A 9,433-nucleotide genomic window follows, 5' to 3' on the forward strand; every position below is an offset into this window, starting at 1 on the left:
TTGTTTTATTGTGTTTTTATATTAAGCTGCAGTGTAAAGCACCCTGTGCATTCGTGCTGTGAAGGGTGCTACATAAATAAAAGTAATTCATTCATTCATTCATATGACTCTGATACTTTGAGCTCCCAGCCTCGACTTTTAGCCTTTATATAATAATACAATTATTATCTTTTTTGGTCAAGTATGATGAAGACCGCACACATCTGTCCTGTAGTTATTAAAGGAACACGCCACCATGATGGAAAATGAGAAGATAGAGATCGTAGTACCGATGTAATTCGGTCTGTACCCCTGTAATAATAATAATAATAATAATAATATAATAATAATAATAATAATAATAATAATAATAATAATAATAATAATAATAATAATAATAATAATATAATAATAATAATAATAATAATAATAATAATAATATAATAATAATAATAATAATAATAATAATAATAATAATAATAATAATAATAATAATAATAATAATAATAATAATAATAATAATAATAATAATAATATAATAATAATAATAATAATAATAATAATAATAATAATAAATTGGATCTTTTAGTACAGAGTTCCGTACCCAGCCCTGAGCCCGATAGCTTTCTACTGAACGCACAGCGGGGGACATCGGTGTCTCATCTTCTCGTCTGCCTCGGGAGAAGACAGCGGGGGACATCGGTATCTCATCTTCTCGTCTGCCTCGGGGGAGAAGACAGCGGGGGACATCGGTATCTCATCTTTCGTCTGCCTCGGGGGAGAAGACAGCGGGGGACATCGGTATCTCATCTCCTCGTCTGCCTCGGGGGAGAAGACAGCGGGGGACATCGGTATCTCATCTTCTCGTCTGCCTCGGGGGAGAAGACAGCGGGGGACATCGGTATCTCATCTTCTCGTCTGCCTCGGGGGAGAAGACAGCGGGGGACATCGGTATCTCATCTTCTCGTCTGCCTCGGGGGAGAAGACAGCGGGGGACATCGGTATCTCATCTTCTCGTCTGCCTCGGGGGAGAAGACAGCGGGGGACATCGGTTATCTCATCTTCTCGTCTGCCTCGGGAGAAGACAGCGGGGGACATCGGTATCTCATCTTCTCGTCTGCCTCGGGGGAGAAGACAGCGGGGGACATCGGTGTCTCATCTTCTCGTCTGCCTCGGGGGAGAAGACAGCGGGGACATCGGTATCTCATCTCTCGTCTGCCTCGGGGGAGAAGACAGCGGGGGACATCGGTATCTCATCTTCTCGTCTGCCTCGGGAGAAGACAGCGGGGGACATCGGTATCTCATCTCCTCGTCTGCCTCGGGGGAGAAGACAGCGGGGGACATCGGTATCTCATCTTCTCGTCTGCCTCGGGGGAGAAGACAGCGGGGGACATCGGTATCTCATCTTCTCGTCTGCCTCGGGGAGAAGACAGCGGGGGACATCGGTATCTCATCTTCTCGTCTGCCTCGGGAGAAGACAGCGGGGGACATCGGTATCTCATCTTCTCGTCTGCCTCGGGGGAGAAGACAGCGGGGGACATCGGTATCTCATCTTCTCGTCTGCCTCGGGGGAGAAGACAGCGGGGGACATCGGTATCTCATCTCCTCGTCTGCCTCGGGGGAGAAGACAGCGGGGGACATCGGTATCTCATCTTCTCGTCTGCCTCGGGGGAGAAGACAGCGGGGGACATCGGTATCTCATCTTCTCGTCTGCCTCGGGAGAAGACAGCGGGGGACATCGGTATCTCATCTTCTCGTCTGCCTCGGGAGAAGACAGCGGGGGACATCGGTATCTCATCTCCTCGTCTGCCTCGGGAGAAGACAGTAGGGGCGTTTCCCATAATGCTGGTGTGTTCCTTTATATGTTTATTGGATTATGGATGATGACCTGCACCTTTTCTGTAGGATCTGTTGTCGCCTTATACTCACGCTCCTTCTCCTCACCAATTACTAGAGCGTGGCCTCGCTGTGGACCCCCATGTCCTCCCCCCCCCATGTCCTCCACATGTCCTCCACACCCCCCATGTCCTCCACACCCCCCATGTCCTCCACATGTCCTCCACACCCCCCATGTCCTCCACACCCCCCATGTCCTCCACATGTCCTCCACACCCCCCATGTCCTCCACATGTCCTCCACACCCCCCCCCTGTGTCCTCCAGCCCTCCCCCCCCCCCTGTGTCCTCCTCCACGCCCCCTGAGATTGATGCTCTCTCAGGGCTTCCTTCTGTTATCTGGTTATAGGGCTCCGCGCTGGAACAAGAAGGAGCGCTCGGAGGAAGGAACCAGGGGGGGGGGGGGGGGGGGGATGAAGATGTAATTCTTTCCAGTCCGCCGACGAGGCTGGACCCAAGAACAAGTTGTTTTGGGGGGGTGGCCTGCCCACGATGAGAGCGGGCTAATTGTCCAACTCGCTCCATTAGACGGGAGGAGGGGGGGGGGGGGGGGGGGGGGGGGTTAGTGAGGGGGCTCGCAGGCAGAGTGGGAGAGAGAGAGAGAGAGATTTGAATTTCTGCTCAACTCCGTCACAATAACGGGGGATTGTGACACAAAGGGCCACTTTGATGAGAGCATGGAAAGCCAAGGGCTGGACATCGCTGTCTCCATGGTGATTATGCTGTAATATGCACAGCAGTGGGGGTGTTAATCGTTATGAATCCTCCCACTGACATGTCTGCTCAGACGTCTGTTGGCCAGGGCAGGCGGGGGGAGGGGGGGGGGACCAGAGGCCCCCCAGGAGGGGGGGAGGACCAGAGGCCCCCAGGCGGGGAGGGGGGGAGGACCAGAGGCCCCCAGGCGGGGAGGGGGGAGGACCAGAGGCCCCCAGGCGGGGAGGGGGGGGAGGACCAGAGGCCCCCAGGCGGGGAGGGGGGGAGGACCAGAGGCCCCCAGGCGGGGAGGGGGGGAGGACCAGAGGCCCCCAGGCGGGAGGGGATGGGGGGAGGACCAGAGGCCCCCAGGCGGGGGGGGGGAGGAGGACCAGAGGCCCCCAGGCGGGGAGGGGGGGGAGGACCAGAGGCCCCCAGGCGGGGAGGGGAGGAGGACCAGAGGCCCCCCAGGCGGGGAGGGGGGGAGGACCAGAGGCCCCCAGGCGGGGGGGGGGAGGAGGACCAGAGGCCCCCAGGCGGGGGGGGAGGAGGACCAGAGGCCCCCAGGCGGGGAGGGGGGGAGGACCAGAGGCCCCCAGGCGGGGAGGGGGGGAGGACCAGAGGCCCCCAGGCGGGGGGGGGAGGAGGACCAGAGGCCCCCAGGCGGGGAGGGGGGGGAGGACCAGAGGCCCCCAGGCGGGGGGGGGGAGGAGGACGGAGGACCAGAGGCCCCCAGGCGGGGAGGGGGGGAGGACCAGAGGCCCCCAGGCGGGGAGGGGAGGGGGGGAGGACCAGAGGCCCCCAGGAGGGGAGGGGGGGAGGACCAGAGGCCCCCAGGCGGGGAGGGGGGGGGGGGGAGGACCAGAGGCCCCCAGGAGGGGAGGGGGGGGGGAGGACCAGAGGCCCCCAGGAGGGGGGAGGGGGGGGGGGAGGACCAGAGGCCCCCAGGAGGGGAGGGGGGGGGGGGAGGACCAGAGGCCCCCAGGAGGGGGAGGGGGGGGGGGAAGGACCAGAGGCCCCCAGGAGGGGAGGGGGGGGGGAGGACCAGAGGCCCCCAGGCGGGGAGGGGGGGGGGAGGACCAGAGGCCCCCAGGCGGGGAGGGGGGGAGGACCAGAGGCCCCCAGGCGGGGCGCGCTCTGGGGAGGGGAGGGGGGGAGGACCAGAGGCCCCCAGGCGGGGAGGGGAGGGGGGGAGGACCAGAGGCCCCCAGGCGGGAGGGGGGGGAGGACCAGAGGCCCCCAGGCGGGGCGCGCTCTGGGGAGGGAGGGGGGGAGGACCAGAGGCCCCCAGGCGGGGAGGGGAGGGGGGGAGGACCAGAGGCCCCCAGGCGGGGAGGGGAGGGGGGGAGGACCAGAGGCCCCCAGGCGGGAGGGGAGGAGGACCAGAGGCCCCCAGGCGGGGAGGGGGGGAGGACCAGAGGCCCCCAGGCGGGGAGGGGGGAGGAGACCAGAGGCCCCCAGGCGGGGAGGGGGGGAGGACCAGAGGCCCCCAGGCGGGGAGGGGGGGAGGACCAGAGGCCCCCAGGCGGGGAGGGGAGGGGGGGAGGACCAGAGGCCCCCAGGCGGGGCGCGCTCTGGGGAGGGGAGGGGGGGAGGACCAGAGGCCCCCAGGCAGGGAGCGCTCTGGGGAGGGGAGGGGGGGAGGACCAGAGGCCCCCAGGCGGGGAGCGCTCTGGGGAGGGGAGGGGGGGAGGACCAGAGGCCCCCAGGCGGGGAGGGGGGGAGGGAGCGCTCTGGGGAGGGGGGGGGGGGGATTAATAATATTAATAATAATAATAATAATAATAATAATAATAATAATAATAATAATAATAATAATAATAATAATAATAATAATAATAATAAAATAATTAATAATAATAATAATAATAATAATAATAATAATAATAATATAATAATAATAATAATAATAATAATAATAATAATAATAATAATAATAATAATAATAATAATAATAATAATAATAATAATAATAATAATAATAATATAATAATAATAATAATAATAATAATAATAATAATAAATTGGATTTAGAGAGAGAAGCGCCTTTCTCAGACTTAAAGGAACACTCCAACATTTTTGGAAATTAGCTTATTTTTGCCATCTACCCTGGAGTTAGACCAGAAGATACACACCTGGGACACCTTTGTCTTCTCTGTGCGCGCAGTAGGGAGTAGGGAAGACGCGCACCGTTAGCCCTAGCTTAGCGTCAGTCACTGGAAGTGGGTTCCTCCATTAGCCTATAGTTCTAGTTCTGTCAGGACGTCCTCAACAGGCTGGAGAGGCTGGAGGAGAACATCATCTCCACCGGGGGGGGCGGGGGGCTGCCGATCCTGGACTCCGTGGCCTCGGTGGTGAGGAAGGAGTTCCACACGTCGCTGCCGGGGAACCCCCCCCCTCCGCGGCAACCTGCTGGGCCGCCCTCAGTACCTGGCCCATGAGTTCCACCATAGATATCTATAGAACACTAGATAGCTTAAGGCGGAGTCACCAGCGTCACTGAACCGCCGCCATCTTGCCAGGGGCAGCCTTGAGTGAGAGTGAGTGAGCTGCACAGACAAAAATACTCATAACTCGCTGAAATATTGACGGATTTACAAACGGGTTGGTTTGCTATAAACATCAAAGATGTAGTTATGATACTGCATACTTATAAAAAAAAAATTTAAAGATGTTTTTTTTTACAAACCGCTTGAATCATAGCCACGTTAATAATGCTTGTAATAAACCAAACCGTTTGTAAATCCGTCAATATTTCAGCGAGTTATGAGTATTTTTGTCTGTGCAGCTCACTCACTCTCACTCAAGGCTGCCCCTGGCAAGATGGCGGCGGTTCAGTGACGTCGCTCTCCATTGGCCGGCAGCGCGGGCAAGCTATCTAGTGTTCTATATATATCTATGAGTTCCACATCCCTGTGGTCGCCTGACCAACCAACCAGATCACGACTCACGTGGGAGATAAAGGACCAGGCCGCCAGGCGGGGGAGGAGGAGGAGACGGGGAGTCGGCGTGTACGTGACGGCGGCGGCCTGGGGAACACCGTCCTGGAGCCACAGCGTCAACACGCGCCTCATCGTCCAGTACGCGGACGGACGCGCACCGGAGACAGATAGTGATAGTGCCAAGTCCCCCGTTGGCACCGTTTTGCAGTGCTGAACTACACGGTTCAGAAGGAGGGCATCTGTCTGCAAGGAAGCGACAATCGGGAGACCTTGTGCGAGGGCACAATCAGGGTGTTTGCTCCAGCCAATCAGGGTGAGGACGGGGTTCCACTACAACCCCAACGCGGTCCACATACACACCTGCCCAGACGCCGCTCTGACTCGGAAGAGGCGCGTGTCTACAGACGAGTGGGGGGGGGGATATGCATGGGAGAACAACGGGTTGTATATATTGAGGTTACAGCGGGTTTTTTTCTTCTTTCTTTTTGTGCCAAATGTAACACGTCTGCATCAACGTTCCCTTTGTTGATGTTTGCAAATGACGACGACTCATCTGGGTTCACTTTAACCGAGGAGGATAGCGTCCATTTTTGAGTTTACGCCTCATTTGATTACGACCGTAATGGACGTTAAAAGCACATGTCAAAGGTCACATCTTTAATCACACGTAAAATAAAAAAACAGCCGCTGTATTTGCAACGCGTGGGAGATTTGTATATATAATGAACATTGTGGGTGTTTCTCGTTGGAAGCTTTCACGGCCGGTATACACTGTATGAACTTTCATTGAATTAAAGATCTATTTAATTCAAAGAAAAAAAACATTCATTCGTCATTCTTTCAATCTTTTTATCTTTGTAATACATTGTCACGGTGCGTTTTCATTCAAAGGGGTGTTACTTGGTGATGGCCCCTTAGGCCTCGAGACCAGTCTTCAGTCCAGTAGATTCAGGATCTGGGGAGTGGCTCGTTGGGAGGTGATGGCTGACACCTGGCCTCTCTCTCTCTCTCTCTCTCTCTCTCTCTCTCTCTCTCTCTCTCTCTCTCTCTCTCTCTCTCTCTCTCTCTCTCTCTCTCTCTCTCTCTCTCTCTCTTCTCTCTCTCTCCCATGTAAATATCCTACCCAACCCCCTCCCAATGTACAGTAATTTACCTAGTATGGTTGTCAATATTCCAATGTACAGTTTTGCTTGTTTGTGTCCCCCCCCCCCATGTACAGTTTTGCTTGTTTGTACAGTGTGTCCCCCCCATGTACAGTTTTGCTTGTTTGTACAGTGTCCCCCCCCCAATGTACAGTTTTGCTTGTTTGTACAGTGTCCCCCCCCCCCCATGTACAGTTTTGCTTGTTTGTACAGTGTCCCCCCCCCCCCCCCCCCCCAATGTACAGTTTTGCTTGTTTGTACAGTGTTCCCCCCAACCCCCTCCAATGTAAATTACCCAGTATGGTTGTCAATATCCCAATGTACCCAACCCCCCCCCCCCCCACACAACCCCACCCAACCTCCCCCATACGTCAAATGTATTACTCCCTTTTCTTGACTCTTTTTGTATCACAAACAGTACTGTATTTGCAAATCTGGTATGTCATAAATGTATAGATGTAGCAGCACTGTCTATCTGTATGTCATGTATGTCATATATGTCCTGATGAATTGAAAATGGGGGACCCTGATGTAAACAAGACGAAAGTCTTTCTCTGGTCTGCATCCCCTTAACAATTGTATGTATTGAGCTGTACTGTATTGTACCCATTCTGCAATCTGTTAATAAAGTTTTCAATCAATCAATCAATCCCAACGTCTTCCTACTCCTACTGCGTGCACAGAGAAGAAAAAGGTATGCATCCCCTTGTCTAACTCCAGGGTAGATGGCAAATAAGCTAATTTCCCAAAATATTGGAGTGTTCCTTTTAAGGACACTTTACAAAGAAAGAGAATCTATATCAAAGAAAGGGTAAGAATATGAATATATATATAGTAACAACGGGAAAAATAAAACAAATAAAATGAAAAAGGTTAGCAAGGTGCAGTCCATTTGGACGAAACAGTAACAAAAATTAACAAAGACAAAAACAACGGGCTCAGTAGCTTAAAAGAAAAGAGTCGCAAGTGTGAACAGGTGTGTTTTTAGGTGGGGTTTGAAGAGGTTGATGGTGTCGGAGCCTCGGATGGAGGGGGAGAGGGAGTTCCACAGCCTGGGGGCACCAAGGAGAAGGCTCGGTCTCCCAGTGTGGAACGCCTGGTGCGGGGGATGGTGAGGAGGTCGGAGTTAGAGGAGTGGAGGCCTCGTTGTGGAGTGTAGGGTGGAGTAGGTCGGTCAGGTAGTTCTTAGTAGTTCTTTTTTATCCACTTTTTCTCCTCCTGTTTTTCTGTGTTTTTCTCCCATCCCAATTTAGTCGTTATGCCAATTCCCCCCTCCCCTTCCTGGTCGTTGCTCGCATGTACCCCCCACTGGCCGGTCTAGGGAGCCCTGAAGTCTATCAGATGCTTCCTCCGAGACATAGGAGACAGCCAGCAGCATCTTTTCACCTGACAGCGAGGACTCTCATTGGTGAGGTGTAACGCGTGGGAGGTCACTCTACCCTCACCATCTCCCTCCCTCGCTGTGCAGGCGCCCTGACCGACCTGTAGGAGTCGCTGTTTACACGACCAGAATACCACCCCACCGGCTTCCCTCCCGCTGACTCTGCCAATTGAGCCAGTATGACGGCCGGCCAAGCCGGAGGCAATGCTGACAGCCGGATTCGATACCAGTGTCTCTCGCGTTGGTGACGAGCGCTTATACCGCTGCGCCACCCAGCCGCCCCTCTAGTAGTTCTTCTTGTATTGTAGTATTGTGATGTATACCATGGTATGTTTTAACATGTGTCTCTGTACTGTACTTCTTGTATTGTTGTATATTGTTGTATTGTGATGTATACCATGGTACGTTTTAACATGTATCTCTGTACTGTACTTCTTGTATTGTTGTATATTGTTGTATTGTGATGTATACCATGGTACGTTTTAACATGTATCTCTGTACTGTACTTCTTGTATTGTTGTATATGGTTGTATTGTGCTGTATACCATGGTACGTTTTAACATGTATCTCTGTATGTTTTTGTGCCACATTGCATTGCCAGTGTTAGCTTTTTATTGACCTGTACAGCACTTTGGTCAACTGCGGTTGTTTTAAACATGCTTTATAAATAAACTTGAGTTGAGTTGAGTTGAGTTGAGTTGAGTTGAGTTGAGTTGAGTTGAGTTGAGTTGAGTTGAGTTGAGTTGAGTTGAGTTGAGTTGAGATGAAGAGGATGATGATGATGATGATGAAGAAAGGTTCATGACAGCAGTTTGCTCAAACAATGTTTTTCATCTCGGCCCGGGAAGGGTTGTCATAACTCAATTTGCCGTGCGTAATGCTTGGCCTATGGATAAATAAAACGGCATATATCCCTTCAAAAGGAAAAGCAAGACGCGTATCTCTCTCTCTCGATCTCAGCTCATACCGCTGATGTAATAAACTCTTGTGATATAACAGTCAGATACAGATATGACGAAGCGATCGGCATGATATGGTTTCCTGACAGGAAGCGCTGGGAGATTTTACTGTAAAGGTTTGCGTTTTGACAGGAGGACCTCGCCGCATAGGAAGATGCAGTGATGTCGTCACAGGCCGTAAAGAATAATGGCTCAGGAAGCTTGAGAGACCCTGAGGGGCGTGGCCTCAGACCTGAGGGGCGTGGCCTCAGGCGTGGGCCTGGGAAGGGAACTTTCACACGCTAGACATGTCATCCTGGGGGACTTCCACATTCTGCAGCAGCCGTGGTCCTACTGTACATAGTTCTGATCTCTCTCTCTCAGACAAATCATTCGTCAGTCAGTCAGTCGGTCATTTGGTCAAGCAGTCAGTCAGTCAGTCAGTCAGTCAGTCAGCCAGTCAG

At 52.9% G+C, this 9,433-nt stretch overlaps 1 pseudogene across 1 annotated transcript; it reads left to right on the forward strand.

The window, feature by feature from the left end:
• The first annotated feature begins 2,550 nt into the window (after nt 1-2,550).
• LOC311226529 (DNA repair protein RAD51 homolog 2-like) lies at nt 2,551-9,104 on the forward strand (annotated as a pseudogene). The gene is made up of 4 exons: nt 2,551-2,586; nt 4,828-4,992; nt 5,506-5,821; nt 9,031-9,104. The product of its transcript is annotated as a DNA repair protein RAD51 homolog 2-like (transcript).
• Nucleotides 9,105-9,433: the final 329 nt, after the last annotated feature.

This window comes from Notolepis coatsorum (assembly GCF_963971535.1).
Source record: "Notolepis coatsorum genome assembly, chromosome: 1".
In the NCBI taxonomy this organism is placed as follows: domain Eukaryota; kingdom Metazoa; phylum Chordata; class Actinopteri; order Aulopiformes; family Paralepididae; genus Notolepis; species Notolepis coatsorum.